General features: G+C 38.5%; 1 long non-coding RNA gene across 1 annotated transcript; it reads right to left on the minus strand.

Moving 5' to 3' along the window:
• Window positions 1-8,340: 8,340 nt before the first annotated feature.
• LOC149039773 (uncharacterized) lies at window positions 8,341-10,686 on the minus strand. Its single transcript, XR_016179824.1, has 2 exons — window positions 10,497-10,686; window positions 8,341-8,958 (listed from the first exon to the last, which is right to left on the minus strand). It is a non-coding gene; the product is annotated as an uncharacterized LOC149039773 (long non-coding RNA).
• Between the last annotated feature and the right edge of the window lie 7,469 nt (window positions 10,687-18,155).

Consider the following 18,155-nt stretch of genomic DNA (forward strand, 5'->3'; position numbering starts at 1 on the left):
TGCATGCGCAGTAAGGCAGTTTCCCTACCGTGATATTTGCGGTAGGCTGATTGAAATTCTGTAAGCATCTGATTGGATGACACGTGATCAGAGATTTGTAGTACAGCTACCTTTTCAGTGATCTTTGAAACGAATACGAGATTGCTGACGGGCTGGTAGTTTTTCTTTATCAAATCCTTGTTGACTTTCTTTAACTTTGGTCTCACTAAACCCTCTTTCCGAATGTCAGGAAAGTGACCACTACTAGGCGAAAGATTAACCATGTTGGAAATAGTCCTTAAAAGTTCATTAATGCAGTCTTTAGCAATCTAGGTAGGTATAGGGTCACTGTCGCAAGTCTTGTTTGGGGCATTCAGCACCAGTTTTTTTTATACCTTCAGACGGTATAGGCTGGAAGTTAGTGAAGGGTGTGCCAGCATACGAATGTTCTTGGACGCTACTCCTGGTCGTGTAGTCAGGCTGATTTGATGAGGAGTCAATTCTATCCAGCTTTGAGCGAATGTCGTCGATCTTTTGTGTAAAGAATCTCCCAAAATCATTAGCAAGCATAGTAGGGTCAGAGTGTTTGGGGTATTGTTTCTGTGACGACCCTCCTAGCAGTGCACTGGCCGTCTTGAAAAGCTTTCCCTGATCACAATCGTTTTCATTAATAAGGTTGAAATAATAGTCGCGCCTTGCTTGCTCCATATATAAACTGACTGAGAATAGGAAACCACGAAAAGAACACTGACATTTGAAATGATGTGTGATAAACAGAAGTTGCTAATCTTGCGAGATGCATGTAGCTTATAAATTCCCTAAAATTACCGCAGTTACAACCAGCATCCTTATGAGTCCCAAATGTGAAGTAGATCGAGTCAATCAGCTCTCGGAACCTGCTACATGCTGACATTGATTTGTTCCGATTTTAGTTCTTAGCTTATCCTGGCTGCCAGAGGCTTTTCGTGCGCAGTTTCTGGTTTCGGTTAGTCTTTATTTTGAGCCGCGCGAAAAGCCTCTGAAACGAAACTGACTAATGAAAAGCGGCTTATGACCAGTTAATTTTTCAAATCGATCGCAGGCTCAAGTTGTGGGTGGTTTCAGGTGTTCGTAACTGGTCTTAGGTGATAGTAGGTGGTTGTAGGTCATTCCACGTTTTAGTGATTACGGAAAAGGGCCCATAAAAACTAGAATTAAAGATTCCTAGCGTCCCTAACAAAAGGGTTAATATTTTCTTTTCAAACTAGGCGAGTTCATCCAGGTGTCACTTTCATGCGCTCTGCGCTCGCCCAAACACCCTTCGTGCAGTGCAACCTGTCTATAAAATTGAAAGGGACAACAAAACAAAGCTAGAATTCCAAGTCATGCGAGCCCTGTCACCATTTATTTTTATTTGGATTTTGTCAGTTGTGGGCTTTTCTCTCAGGCTCTCTTCTAGATGCTCCTTGATGAGCTCCTTGACAGCAGTTAAACTTTTACCCCAGTTGCCTTTCCTGGTAGGCTGTCTATGTGGCATAGCTTAATGAAATTGGCCCTGCATTGCTGAATTAGATACGACTTGGGAAGCCCATTAGTGACCTTTGTAAGTTCAAGGAAAAAAGAATCACCCACACAAAACTTGTCAAAGAATTTTTTGGAAGCATTTTTGGTGAAATTAATAGTATGATTACAGGAGCCAAGGTTACTGTTGACCACATTAAAATAAAAACAGAGTTTTTCCCTGGTAGTGATTATAAATTCATTTTCTTCATACCAGGTTTAAATGGAGCAACAGCTAACTATGCATGTGCATGGTGTAAAATCCAAAAGGATGATAGATGGAAAACAGATCAGTATTTCAGTTATTTCAATTCCAAGCCACTTTCAAGGTCTTTATAAGAATTGAAAGAAATGTCCAAAAAATCAAAGGATGATTATGGCTGCTGTAAGGAACCCCTTCTGGACATTGAATACGACCATATAATTGTGGATGAACTTCACCTCCTTTAAAGAATAACTGATAAGTGTTAACTGCCAATTTAATAACAGAAGTTAATGATTGGGATATTTAGGAGAGTATTGAAAACCTGATCAACAAACAGGCACACCTAAATAAGTTCATTGACAGCAGAAAGTCTTGTGAATTTTCTTTTGATGTCTGGAAAAAAAAACGCAGATGGCAAAGAAAGTTTTGTTCATGACTGGACAAGTGTCATGGGAAATGATAAGAAAATATTGCTGTTTTACCTTCCAGAGAAAATGATCTCTTGAGGCCTAAAACTGCTGACAATATCATAAAAATATGGGTGGATTTTGCAGTGGCCTGAGCAAAACTCTCAGTCACTGGCAACCGAATACCAGCCCTACAGAGTTTTGGCTTAAAGCAAAATAATGGGTGAATGACTTCATTTCTCTCACAGGATTAAGGGAAGGTTATGAGTGAAAGAGTTACCCAATACATTCATATAATGGTTTCCAACATATCCCATGGTTTTTCCAAATGTACCAAGCAGTAAGAATATTAACAGGACAAGGAGTTGAAAGGAACATTGATGTTGCAAGGTCCACTATTTCCATGAAATCCAACAGGAGGGACTCTGTTAGGGATGTTCCTCGTCAAGAATCATGCCAATGGTACTTAAGAAAAAGGGAACGGGAGCCCAGATCCTATCAGGAACACAAAACTGAGTACTGGGAGGAGGACAAATTCCAAAAAAGAAAAAAAAAAATGTACCCCCTAAAATTACTACTCCACCTCTTTCTAATCTGCAAAGTGGTTAAAGTGCTGTTGCATCTCAAACTCACTCTGCTGCGCCTTTGAGCTCAATTGACTTTCCAAAAATGACAGTGCCTCAGCTTAAGGAATAATTAAAGGAAAGAGGAATCAAACGCATCCCTAAGAAAACAAAACATTAGCTTGTAAGATTATTGAAGAGCATTATTGACAAAGAAAACCACTCAGCCTCTGTTTAAAAATAAATGACATCGTCATTAGATGCAGATAGTAAAAGTAGCATAACATATAGCATTTAGCCTGCTGCAGGTATAATAGCTGTACCTGTCCCACTTTCTAGGATAGTCAATCTGAGAAATCAACATTATTCATATTACTATAAAACTCAAACTTTCTTTAATATTAGATCACAATTTCTCTTCTAATGTAAGCTTATTAAGCTCCTCGAGCTCCAAAAATATAACAGAAGTTTTATGTACTTTGTGATCCAGTGATCGCCTCGAAATAACTCATTCAACTCTAACCCTTAAACTCCCAAGATCTCATTAGTAATTCTCCTTACTTTCTGCCATACAGTTCTTGAGATGTTAGTTTTGAGAATTTGGTATTGGATCAACTGATAATCTTCTAACTAATATTTTTCTTCATTCTCATCACTTGTGTGCTCTATGTTGCATTGATATTGTAAGGAGAAATTCTGTCTTGGTCACTTATGGGAGTTTAAGGGTTAAAACATACTCCCTGACTGTTGGCTTTTCTTCTCCTTTACATCGGCTTTAAAAAGTCACTTGTGACTCCCTGTAGCACGCTTCGAATTTCGAAACTTTATACTCGTTTACGTTTCCGAAAAGCTTCTCACGCATTTCTTGGCTGCTTAATTGCCTAACATGAAAAGTTTATCATAGCATCACAGCGTCTTTTACTTCAGTTGGACGATCAGTAAGCGTAATATTTTGCTATGAAATTCTAGTTCTTCGGTGAAAAATCGCTGATAAGTGCGCTTAAAGTTCCGGCTGCCGCCGGCAGCCGGCTGTTATTTTGAACCTTGCTTTCATCAAAGTACATTCATCTCTTTTATTCCAAATTATCTGTTGCCCAAATAACTTATTAAGTGTAAATTTCTTTAGTAAGGAAACTCTCTCATATGCTTTTGGCTGACAAAGGGACAGCCATCTCAAAAGGAGAAGCATTTGCTAACTATTCATCCATCCAAACTTTCCATGGTGCATTCATGAAAAATTCTTCAGTTGGTAGTATTTGGGAGGCACAGGTTTGAATGAAGTCAAAACCTACATATTTTTGCCTTCCTTTTCTGCAATTGCTTAAATTGCAGTTTACCGGAGAGCATCACTGTTGAAACATTGGTTTCATTGAGATATCCATTTGGTTCAAGATACGCTTAATGGCAATGGAAACATTTTAACAGTTGAGACATTCCAAAGTAAATTTCAAATGAAAACAAACTACTTCAGTTCTTTTAATTGATAGCCGTAACTCCATCGCATTTGAAAAGGAAACCCAGATGAATATAAAATATTTAGGTATATACCCAACTACTACTACCATCGTGGGAAATAAGCTTAATTTAACATTGTACTCATACCTTACAAGTTTTTATGTTTTCCAAAGTGATTCGCCCTTGTCTCCTCATTAAACCGACGTTATCTTGTAACTGCCGCCTCACTTACAGGTTCCCCAAGGTTGTTCATTTGAACAGGGAAGAGAGGACACTGGGAACAAGATTGAGCATTAGGACTAGGAGTTTTCTCACGCATCATACCTACCTACGCTGCCTGTATATCATTTTATTTTAAGAACAGTCTTAGTTTTCAAAATTCCCGCGAAAAACTCTGTTCTCACCACGTCCGCGAGAGTATCACAATCAGAAGTTTGACTGTCTTCACTAGAAGAACGTTTCTCGTAATCGCGTGTGACAGAGCGTCGTTACACAATAATTTCATTTGCTACAATTAGCCAGCACACTGTAACCTCTGGTTAGGTTCTCAAATGAAGAAAAAATACGGGCAAAGGAAGTCTCCAAGGGTTTTGTATGGGATGTGAGAGCTTCTGTTGATATGAGAGCTCCTTTTGATATGTTCCTGGGTGGACATTATTACTCTAGTATGGTTGTATATGTTACTGAAAAGACTATAGTGATCGGCATAATAAGTAAAAAGTTTAATGCAATGAAAAGGTAAAGCAAGTGAAAGTTTTCCTTCCTTCCGCTGATCCGAGGTTTTTACGGCCATGGAGTCATCCCGATGGATTTTCAGTCAGCGGTTGAGCAGGTGGCCTAGATTGGTCTTTACGGGAAAAATAAGGGTGCTTTCCTTTAGGAGGATCCGGATTAGGTTTTTGTGATCCAAGATCACACAGATCACGTTGCATCAAAGGAACTTAGCTTTAGTTCATCAGATCAGTCACCATGACAGCAGGCGCGAAATTGTAGAGCCACCAAGCGGAATCGCGCGCTAAATTTAAAAACGAAAACAAGATTGCCGTCGCGGATAGAACAGCTGTTGTTTCGTTAGTAACAGGGACCGCGCAGCAAGTTGTGGAGTGGGGGGGGGGGGGGGGGGGGGGGCTAAAGAAGAATGTGTGAAGGAAATGTTTTTGTTAAATTATTCTTTGTTTAATTTACTTTTATTCTAGCAAAAAAGTGGGGGGGGGGGGGCTAAAGCCCCCCCAGCCCCTTCCTCTGCGCGGTCCCTGAGTAAAGGAACTTTCCGATGATTCAATACTAATAGAAGTGAGAAGTTGTCAAGATGAAGAATTTCTATTGTTTCTCTTGATAAGGGAGAGATAGAGCCATGTCCGCATCGAAAATTATTTCCAACGTATTAAATCACTCTACATTGTTTCAAATTTTTAAAGTCGTTTTCAGATGTCAAGAACTACAGTCAGCTGTTTGGGACGCCTTTTAGCTATTTGCCTATGTCTGCCTTATGGACAAAGGAGTGGTGGGAGACCTGCCAATGACTTACAGAAGCAAGTATTAATTACGATAAGGATACTCGGGAACCCTAAATGCCTGCGATCAGTGGCCGCTCGATTTAACATTACAAAATCGATTTTATTTCGCGTTTATCGCAGAATTTGTGGAGCAATTGCCAACAATCTTTCCGGTCAATATATGAAGAACCTACTTGTTTGAAATTGAGCGCCGCTGGGCAAAATGATTAATTTCGGATCCTTCGCTCAGAGGAACGCGTTTGATCAATGATCCAATGATCCGTCTTTAGATTACGAAGATCAGTGATCCGATGAATTCTTGTCCAGAGTGGATTTGATAGACCACTGATCTGAAAATGGATTTGCTCGAAAGGAACGCCACAGATCAGAAATCCAGATCCGGCTTCTCCCAAAGGAACGCACCCTAAGTACCTTGATCTTGAGTGGGTACTCAAAAAACTGAAAATATCTTATTGTAAAACAAGAATCTATGCTATGAATATCAAAGTTACTTTTCCATTGATACCTACTCATAATTTCCGAAAAAAGTTTTTCATCATATAAACTGCGGTGTTATACAGGGATTTCCGGCCTGAGAAAAGCCGTAACAACACACGTGAAAAAATTTCGTATTTTTTCACGTGTGTTGATATAGCCAATCAGCTGCTGAACGTCACTCGCCTTTGGCGCCACTCGGACAATTTGATGAATGATCGGCAAAGCCTTCCCGGTTCTCAATATAAGGTAGTTTGTCGGAATGTTCTCGGATTGTGGCGGCTAAAATGCTAAAAAATCCGTATCGCTGACAGACAGTGAGGTTCAAACTTTCCTAGAAGGGGAAGAAAACCAATATAGTAAAAGAAAAAACCGAAAGTTACGTATTCAGAGGCTTTGATGTTAGCATTTCTTAGCTGAGAATGAAAATCGACAACTGGTAGATTTGCCATCGGCCGATTTTGGCCGTTTACCTGAAAGAAGTCTTCTGTCGACTTTACGACCATTGTTGTTTTTGCAATCATGGTTCAGAGCTCAGTTTTTCTATCTTAAGAGTTAGAGCCAACGCACTCTACGATTATTATTCGGGGATTTTCGACTCATTTATTTTCATTGAAAATAGTCGGCTTTTCTTCCCAGTAAGAGGGCTTTTGTGTTTATATGATAAACAAAATAATACATGGTTCCTTGTAGATATGGAATTTCTCTTCTTGTGTTCAACTTGACATCTCACTCGTGAGCTATCGAGTGAAACACTCGAAGAGAAATTCCATATCTACGCGCGCCCATGTATTATTCTCTATTTATTCAACCGAAGGAAGGACATATCTAACAAGGTGTTACCTTTGAAACTCAGTACCAATAGATTAGGTTTGAATAGGCAGAGAAAATGGGCAGAATTCGATGTAAAATTTACTTCAAACAGTAATACTCCTACATGAATGGATGTTTTATCATAACAATTGCCATTAGCAAAGGTATTTCCAGACAGTTCAGGGCGAACACTTTATTACATCATGGCCGCCGCGCATGCGAATCGCGTCACTTTGAAATTACAGAGAAAACAGTGAAAACTGGACTTACCGTGGTCAAAACCTTCCTTTCATAGCTTATGAATAAAACTTTTGTCGGGTCGCCAAATCCAATTTAAATGAAGAATATTTCCTTTTGCCTTTGAGCAATATTGTTTACAAAGAGTTGATGAATCGACGGTTCCCAACGCTTTTGAAATTTCCTCCTGTTCCTGAAAAATCCCCCATACTTCTTCTCTAATTCCCCTTAAATTTGTCTAAACGTGCTACCTTAAAACGTTCCACATAAGTTCTCTGTGCTCATGTTTGATGTCCTTAAATCTGAATCTCTTGTTCGAAAGCCATAGTCGATTTCTATACTGAAAACGGCCCATTAAAACTAGAATTAACGGTTCCTAGCGTCCCCGGAAAAAGAGTTAATATTTTCTTCTCAAACTAGACGAGTTCATCCAGGTGTCACTTTCATGCGCTCCACGCTCGCTCAAACACCCTTCGTGCAATCATGCTGACACCGGTCAGCATTAGATTCCATCCACCAAAACCACCTCGGTCGAGAGGGACTGAGATGGAATATTTAATGACTTGCAAAACATAACCGAAGATTCTCGGAAATCCGCAAGTGATGTAGCCGAACATCAAAAGCTGTAAATCCCATGATTCTTGAGGAACAAACAGAAACAGCATAGCGAGAATTTTAAGTCGCGAACCATTGATGGTAGACATGCAGATAATTAAGGATACGTAAATTCTGTTGATGAGGCGCATAAACTTATTGCGGAATTTGAAACAGGATTGACGACGAAGTTTTCTTTCTTTAAAGCTGTCAAAGGTTTCGGGAACACATATATATATATTGATATAGCTCTTTAGCATTACAAAGCTTTGCTATCGCTATTGTGCATTCTCACTAGTTTATCTAGTTCAAGTCCTCTGGCATGGCTTGGATGATACCACAATTGTGGAATCATTCGAGTTAATTTAATGCTTACACCTCCTTCCTCGGACAGAAGCCACAAAATACTGGGGGAAGATGCATGAGATATTTAAGGAGCAAAAATTCGTTTTTTACTGGTGTGCCTTTCCTAATTTTGGGAAGGAAAGTGTTTAATTGCCAGCACGGCATAGATAGAACAGCTGGAGAGAAAAGGAAACGAAAAGATGCAGAAGAAGTACTGTATATAATAATTTCTTTTTATCCTCAACCTTTGTGTTTCTGTCAACTATGGCTTGCTAATTCGAAAGGTCAAATACATGAATGGGTCATATGACATTGATCTCAGAATACTTTTATGACAAACAAGATAACAGTTCAATCTTGGCTAAATTGAAGATGGTTTAGAAGTTAACAATTATAAGAACTTTTCACTAACATATGCTGCTGACAAAGGAGAAAATATATGCAATTCTGCATTTTTTGCTTTCTATCAAGCAATCATATGTTTGCTCCTTATCACGCTATGACACTTCCGTTTTGTCACATTCCAAAAAATAACTTGAGAAATACACTGTCACTCATCTTACACTGTTATATTTACCTATTACAGAAGGCCGGAAACAAAGATTTTGTTTTCAAGAAAATAAGATTTCTTGTCCAAGACACAAGGAAGTTTGACTGCAACTGGCACAGATAAAAATGCGAGAAATTTTATTTTTTTCAGAGAACAAGGTAGTTCTACTCATGTATAAACAGAACAAATGCAATTTAATAAATCAGATGTGCGGCATGACTCCTTTTCTTCCATCCCCACTCAAAACAAGCAAACACACCTATATAGGTTCCAGTCTGGTCTGCAAATGAAAAGGAGGAAGGTGATTACTGCAAAATTAAGCATTAGGGTTCTTATTTATAACATATTGATTATTGTATACTGATATCTAGAAATTAAGGTTGCAAGTAGCAGCCAGCTGAGTTATAGTTTGAGTTTTACCAAGTCCATTACTATGTTAAATTTAGAGAAACCTTGTCTTGAGAGAGGAAAATTGAGGAGCTGTAATATACTTATCATCAATTAGGGACCACAAAGAAAAAATTTATTTATAGAGACTTTTGAAGGAGAGGGGTAAGACTTGTGGCAAGCTGGCAGACATATAGATAAACTTTACTGCTAAATGGGTTACAATACAAAGTGCTCAGTATTTGGATCAACTATGGCTCAACTTAAACTTTGCTTTAGCTTCAAGTTTAATCCTTTGTGGTTTCCTTTCTCTGTGTTTATTTTTCAAGTTATGTACACAGAAGAACACAAAAATGACAATGAATGCTTTTGAATATTTAGAGGCTGGAATAAGCAAGAAACCAAAACTGAATTTTAAACAGTACAAAGTTAATTTGATCTTCCAATGTTATTTAATTTTAACCATTAATAGAATTTGCTATTTAAATTTATCCCATCCATTTTACTGGATATTGTGAGCAAAAACAAACAATTATCACAAAATGCATGGTATACAATGGTTTGATTCACCAATGTGGCAAAGGCCTTTCACTGTCTATCCATAAAAAGGGAAATAGTTTGTAAAATGTAAGACAATCTGCATCTTGAGCGTATACTTATTCATCCATGTGAAATAAAAGGTTACTTGAAATAAATGTAAAAGATTTATAGGATTTTCAGACCCCTGATAACAATTACTAATGTGCTGATTTGTTGCACTTAAAGGTTATGATTTTAGCGGAAATAGTGGAAGAAATTTCTGAACCTGGAATTTTGTTGCAAATGTCTGTTTAAATCAGTTTAAGTTAGTTAAAAACTCTCCTGTTTCAAGATTACATGATTACCACACCAGAACCTTTTGTATTCTATATTGTGCACCATGTTATGATTATGGTTTCAATAATAAAAGGTGCTGACTCAACAACTTTGCAAAATATCTCTACATACAAAGAAATAGATTGTGGTTATGTACTCCAAATAGCAGGTCACATCAGTCTTCTGTAAGGAAGTAGCAGAAATTGCTATGGTGGTTTTGGCGGATGGAGAGAAACATCCACCAAAACCACTTTATTCTATGTGTTAAGAGTTATGATAATCATTATGAACGTTTGGTCGGTCAGCAATTGTGCACCATAAAAAATAATTAGCCAGAGCACTAACTGCTAATTAGTGGTATAAATCTTTTGCCTCCCTGAACATCTAACAGTGGCCATAGATAAAATTTAAAAAATATATTGTCGATGGTTTTGGTCAAAGTTTTGGTGGATGTTCCCTAATGAGATCCACCAAAACTACGTAACATCTGGGCACCTTTTAAATACGTGAAATATCTGCATAAAATTGCGCAAAATGTTTTATAATACTACAATCGAACAATAAATTAATACTTACCATTTCTTGAGTAAAAAGTTTTGACGCAATTTCCCAAACACATGATACACTTAGGTCATCGGGATAAGTCGGCATGTTGTCGTAGCTTCGTAATTTTCATTTAGTATAACAAGTCATGAGTTGTCCATCATTCCATCTCAGTCCCTCTCGACCAAGGTGGTTTTGGTGGATGGAATCTAATGCTGACCGCTGACACCAGCCTTACTTCGTCCACCATTTTAAAAATTTCCCTTCTAGCTAGGTAGCCTCTCCTCCTGTTTTCCGAGTTGGAATACAACACATTTTCCCGGGTTTTTTAAAAAAATGTCGGATGACAGAAAGAACTGTCAGCATGAATATGCAAAAGTAGTTGAGTTCAGTAAACCGGAGCTTATACCCCGTTCACACCAAAGCTTAAACATGTTTAAAATTTGTCTGATACACAGATTTAATAATGATATGCAGCTAAATTTTTGGAGACGAAACCAATTTTCGCCCTGGAAATACCCTATCCATTGTAAAAAGGAATGGCATAGAATTATCACTGAGGACCCTCTGAGAAAACCTCACAAGTTTTCCCTGGCCTACAGCTTGTGTAAGATTACGATGCTCTGTTGAACGGAACAATTAGGGACCATGCATTGCGGTAATTATAAATTCATTCTCCGCATGCTAGGTTTAAATGGAGCAACAGCTATCTATGCATGTGCATGGTGTAAAATCCAAAAGGATGATAGATGGAAAACAGATCAGCATTTTAGTTATTTCAATTCAAAGCCACTTTCAAGGTCTTTAAAAGAATTGAAAGAAATGTCCAAAAAATCAACAGATGATTATGGCTGCTGTAAGGAACCCATTCTGGACATTGAATTGGATCATATAATTGTTGATGAACTTCACCTCCTTTTAAGAATAACTGATAAGTGTTAACTGCCAATTTAATAACAGAAGTTAATGATTGGGATATTGAGGAGAGTATTGAAAACCTGGATCATGTGTACTATAGGTGGACTCGGTCGACATATCGGGCGATAGTCGCCCGATATGTCGGTCGACTATCGGTCGACTATCGGTCGACTATCGGTCGACTATCGGTCGACTATCGGTCGACTATCGGTCGACTATCGGTCGATAGTCGACCGATAAATGTGTCGACCGATATAGTCTTAAACCATCGATACTCGACCGATACATGACCGATACTTGACCGATACTTGACCGATACATGACCGATACTTGACCGATACATGACCGATACTTGACCGATACATGACCGATACATGACCGATACTTGACCGATACATGACCGATACTTGACCGATACTTGACCGATACTTGACCGATACTTGACCGATGCTTGACCGATACTTGACCGATGCTTGACCGATACTTGACCGATACATGACCGATACATCACCGACACTTGACCGATACTTGACCGACACTTGACCGATACTTGACCGATACTTGACCGATACTTGACCGATACTTGACCGATACTTGACCGATACTTGACCGATACTTGACCGATACTTGACCGATACTTGACCGACACTTGACTGATACGTGACCGGTACTTCACCGGTACTTCACCGATACTTGACCGACACTTCACCGATACTTGACCGACACTTCACCGATACTTCACTGATACTTGGCCGATAATTCATTGCCCCCCGGGGAGGAGGGTTTATTTCACGATAAAAGATATAAAGCTCTTATAAGTAATATGATTACCTCATAATTTAGATGCAAATTGCATGTCTGGAATCCAGTTTTAGATTTCTCTTGTGCCGGCCATGGTGCGTGTCGTCTCCGGTAGCGAATTCCAAGTCCTTACAGCGGCGAAGTAACGAAGAGACCTTAGACCATGTTTTGTACATGTTAATTTAGGTATCAAAGCATATTTGTGCCCCTTTCATTAAGATACGTGTTCTTTACTTGAAATGAATTAGCTGTAGTGGTGGGTGTCTTCTTTTGAAAACATCTGTCTATCGTAATTAACATATCTTGGGTGAGACGACCTTTTAATGTGTTATTTAAACCAATCAAATTGAGCATTCTTTCTTAATGAAGGGTCTTTGCTATAAATACATGTCATACCTAAGTGCACGGTCCCTTACCCTCTCTAGTTTTTCAAGTATATTCAACCTATTGACTTCGCCTGTTACTTTTCCGGAGATAGATGTGGTGTGAGAATTAAGGATCTGTGTTCACTTACAGTAGATCAAAATTATGAGATCTACAACGCACGATGTTCATGCGTTGGAGACTTACTACACCCTTTTCAAAGGTTAGGTTATATTTGGTTTTATTATCTGTGCTTTGGAAGCTTATTTCATTGGACAATGAATGGCATTTTAATTTTTTTTTCCGCCGCCGCTGTCATTATTCTTTAAAAAAAAATGTCACCGTCTGTCGATAAAGAGCACACAATTCGACTATTTAAAGGGTTAAAAACCTCCAGTTTGAGACATAACGGCAAACGGGACGTCGGTAGAGTGAACTCGCAATACTTCCAGCCGCACTCATAAAGTTTTGATTTCTATTTCATTCTATATCAAGCGCGTGTTTTTAGTAAACGTCAAAACAATTCTAACCCTGTTTGTTCCCATTGGACCGCGAGTAAAGAAATTTCACTTTCCGATGATGTAGTCTTCAACGCTGGTGTATTAAATGGTGGTGACGGTTGAAAATATAGATCGTATTAGGTTCCGTAGCTTTGTAAATCCACTTTATAGGGATATAACTGTTTCGAGATATTTGTCCGACAAAAGCTTAAAAGCGTATGCGACAATACCAAATGGCTTTATGGGTTAAAGTAATTTACCACTGCTTGGTCGAAGTTCTCGTTGCTTCAACGCAATAGAGAGAGATAGCATGAGCACGCATGTTCATGGATTCTCCTTCCTTCCGGCTTAGACTGTGAGCTTCGATCAAACAAAAGCAAATAACTGTTGCCCATACAACCTGTTGGTATTGTAGCGCACGGTTTTACGCTCTTGTACGACAACCTTTCTTGAAATGGCTGTTTACACTCTCTCCCCCGCAGCGGCCTATTTGTGTCACAAGAAGGCTGGGAATAGAGAAAAGAAAGCGCGCTCACATTTCTTTGGAGGGGGGACTGGTGGAATAAAGGGGGGACATAAACGGTTACTCCGCGTTCGAGAGGTTTAAACACGAATTATAGGTGCACTAACAATTATAGGTGCTGCAAGATTTTGTGCGTCACAGTAAACACGGTGACGAAGATCGCACCGAGAGCCTGGAAAAATAAATGATTTATGGAGCAAAACAATGGCTGTGTGCAAGTGTTTTAAAAAACATTGGTTAATTTCCTTACTGTCCTCCGTAATACAAGATGTATACTGGTAACTGCAGTTTGTCATCCAAAAAAAATTACATTCCAAAACTCAAATGGGAAATGGTTTTCGATCGCATGCATTTTAGCGAAAGCTTAATTGACTTTCTTTCCTTTGATTTGTAAAAAGGCAAGATTTTTCGAGTGGTAAAACTGAGCTCTCTAATTTGAGTGGATGGAGAGGGAACTACTGACGCGCCAAGAGAGTAGCGCGGTTAAAGTTTTGTTTCAATTTTTTTTTCCTTCCAAAGATGTGCCGGGGTTTTCCCCGAAAACTTTCCTCTGTAGGAAAAATGAGGGGGAAAAAAAATGCTTGCAGCTCGAAAATTCCCCTCAGTCCCCTCCCCCATTTAACTTTCTAATTTCCGTCCATTAAAAATAACGAGGATCATGGAGATTAAGATAATAATTGCTTCACATTGCTACACATCTTTCAATCATTAACTTTATTTCAGGATAATCATTTGTTATGGTTTTGTACAATATAAAAGTGGATGTGTAATTAATAACTATCAACAGTTCACTATCAGCTACGAAGTTCGTTCCAAAAGCAGTAATTTTTGGTTACTCGTTTTCGTTTTCCAAAAAGGTGCACCAACCTTATTGCATAGCATTTTATTATCATTATGGTCTACATTTAAAGCCTAAAGAACAGTAACAACAACCAAAATTCCTTCAAAACTTAGTGATCTAAAACATTTTCTTGGCACACATTAAAAGGGCCTTTTTCTTTAAATCCTAACAACAATTTCTTTTAGCCAAAATTTTACTCTGTTAACACATTGCTAAGTATAAACTGTCCGTGGAGATGAAAATATTATAAAAAAAAACAAAAACACAGAATCTTATTTAACCTAAAACCCAAAAAGTAACAGCGTCGAAGAATTCAAGCGAGTTACACCTAATAACAACAAACGTTCTAGGGGTAATAGCCGGAAAGAAAAAAAAACAGAAGAAGGCGAGATGCGCGTACTCTTTTGAACATTATCCAAAGACACGTACAACCAGGCTCTTTGGTTTATACTGATGAATGGGCGGCATACAGGCAAATGCAAAGGGTTTTGGGTTTCAATCATCAAACGGTTAATCACTCGGTTAACTTTGTAGACCCAATCACAGGTGTCCACACACAACACGCAGAGAGCAATTGGTCTGCAGCAAAGGACAAATTTAAGAAGATGAAAGGGAACACAAATCCTAACTTCCTACTAGAATACCTTAAAGAATTCATGTGGAGAAGATGGCATGGTGAAGATGGCATGGTGAGCCTCACCCGAATGGCTGTTTTGGACGGTTGATGGAGGACATTGCAGAACAATATCCACTTTAAATATCCAGAGGTTGGGGTACTCCCATATACATGTATGTGCCGCGGGATAGGGTATGGTTTTGGCGGTTATCGTTTTGCCTCTGTTAGCATTGTGTTTCCGTTGTGATCTGTAGATAGGATATGTAAATTGTATCGCCTAAAATTGCAGTGTGTAAATGGCCAGCTAAACAAAAAACCAAATTCCGCTAAAATTGTCAACAACGCGATTTTATCGAGATTTGTGTTTTGCCGCGCGTGGTTAGCCGTTGTTTGGTGATTGTTTTTCCTTGAATAGGGTGTCATATTTCGTGTTTGGACAATTCTCGTTTGTTTCATCCTTAAAGTGGGACAGGGTTTAAGACTCTTCGAGGCACACACTTATTCAAAATTTACGGGAGTACCCCCTCCCCCGAAACGGGACAGTTCCTGTGACCTTAGTGCAACATTGGTGCAGTTTGGTATTATTTTCAATTTTAGACTCAGAAGCATATACGGTAAAAAACCCGCTTATAGGAACCTAATTTTTTCCAAGCAAGACTAAGAAGGTTATTATAAAAGATGGTGCTAAACTGGAAAATTTGGCTACTCAGGTTCTTGTTTTCAAATAGACTGCGAGCAGTCTCTTTTGCTGTGAAATCCCACTGGAACGAACGGGGAAAAAGCGGACGTGATCGACGAGCGATGAGGGGCGAAGCCGTGATCTGCGAGCAGTAGGGGCGCTAGTCACAGCGAAAAGAGAATGCAGCTTGGCTGCTCACCGCTTGTCGATCGTGCCCACTGCTCGCAGTCTAGTTTTCAAAATAAATGAGTTGTTTGTCATTGGAGGGCGTGGCCTATTTTTGGTATTGTATGCATAATATGTTAAAAATCCAAGCATATATTTACCAAGTTTACAAAGCTATCCAAGACAAACAGAACAAAACGCAACATTAATATATGGAACTGTGTTGTTGCTTTGACTGAATTTCTCAAAAAAAGAACCTGTTTCAAAGTTGTAGGCTAAAACAGGTTTTCGTGTAAAAGGAGTTTTAATGTACAATTTTTGTCTAACATTTTCAGTTAATCTATTTTTTTTCTTAAAATCTAGGTTCTTAAAAAAGGGTTTTTTACTGTACCTGTAATAAATTCAAACATTGCAATAGCCTAGCACACTCGAGTTATTTTACGCGAGGTATTTTGAGCATTTGACGTCATTTTCCCTAATTCTCAACCAGGCTATAATTGGAAAGAGATAAAGAAATGGCGACTGCAACTTCTCGGAAATAAAAATACAAATTAAAAAAAAGATTTCTGATGGTCGTAATGGATTGATATTTAGCAAGATATTTTAGACAGTCATATTTTATACGAAATTATGAAAAGTGGATATCGACTGTTTGATCGTAGTAGCACTTTAAAAACATTACTTTCCCCCTACACTTCTGGAGGTGGAAGTCTACGAGAAGTTTCCATTTACCCACTTTTTGTTTAGCAATTTATTAAAGCTTTGAATATTTATCATCGTGAGGTCTCCTTTATCGTAATCATTGATCATTTGTGTCCTTTTAATTTTGTCCCCTTTGCTTTCCCAGAGAAAGTCATATAGCAGGGTATTGATTTCCTTAATTGCACCCTGATGCGTCGGAAGATATGTACAATTTGGGATATTGCAAAAGCTTTTATGATCGTGATTTTACATAGAAGAGTAAGTCTACTAGCAGACCAGCTGCTTAGGATGTTTTTTACTCTCTCAATTTTTTCTGAAAAAATGGCATCGCCAGAACACCTCAGAACGCTTTAAAGGTAGTGCAAAATGCGATGGAAAATTTGGAGCTATGTGATGTTTGGATAATTTTTAATCCAAATGGCAAGAGGTTTATCTGGAGGCAAAGACAATCAGATATTCATTGCAGACTTGATTTCGTTTTAGTAAGTCAAATTACAGTATTTACCCGCTTATAAGAATCTGAGTTCTCAGTTCTAAATCTACTCGTAGGGTGTACTCATGTGAATTCTAATTCAAAACCAACATGTACATACTACCGTTTTTCATACATTATTTATACCAAATTTAGAGATTTTTATAGTTCATACATGTTTAAGTTCATTACTTTTGAGAGTCATGTCTTTTATCTTTGCCTGAAGATCTTTAAGGTTCATTTTCTAAAACAGAAACCTGTTTCAAATATAGGCTAAATAGGTTCTTTTGTAAAGGGGGTCTAAATTGGTATTTTTAGTCTAACAGGTTCGTGAATTCTAGGTTCTTATAAGCGGATAAGTTCTGTATTTCCGACAGGTGGGTGCCGCGGAGTTCCCTATTTAAGGATGAAAAAAATTGATACCGTTGTTAAGGCCCAAACCCCCAAAAAGACGCCCTATTCTAGGTAAAATAACAAGAATAATAAAAAAAAAACAAACAACGGCTGACCTTGCACTGCAAAAAGAAGTCTTTATAAAATCGCTTTGCTAATGAGTTTAACCGCCTAGTTCAGTTTCAAAAGATCATTTACTTTTCGTTTAGCTGGGCAGTTACACACTGCAATTTTAGCTGATACAATTTAGGTGGATCCCATTACCGACATAAATTGGACAGTTAATATCGGTAACGTTGAACAAGGAATATAACGTTGAGGCCCTGTTAGAGCTATAAGAGCTATGGAATAATGATTATTTTAGGTAAGTTGGATTAAGGGCAGCATGACATCAGGGATAAAGCATAAGCCGGGTAGTTTTAGGAATAATGGAAATACGTTAAGGCACAACATTAGTTACACAAGAGCGACCAACTTTACAATGTATTTTTCCATTACCAAATGGGAACATATATCGAAAAAACCTCGCACTCTTTCTTAGCCTATTTTCTTCTGAGCAATATGGTCGGTAAGTGAACCTATACTTGGCCGATACTTGACCGATACTTGACCGATACTTGGCCGACACTTGACCGACACTTGACCGACACTTGACCGACACTTGACCGACACTTGACCGACACTTGACCGACCCTTGACCGACACTTGACCGACACTTG

Source organism: Pocillopora damicornis, chromosome 9 (genome assembly GCF_964200805.1).
Source record: "Pocillopora damicornis chromosome 9, jaPocDami1.2, whole genome shotgun sequence".
Taxonomy (NCBI): Eukaryota; Metazoa; Cnidaria; class Anthozoa; order Scleractinia; family Pocilloporidae; genus Pocillopora; species Pocillopora damicornis.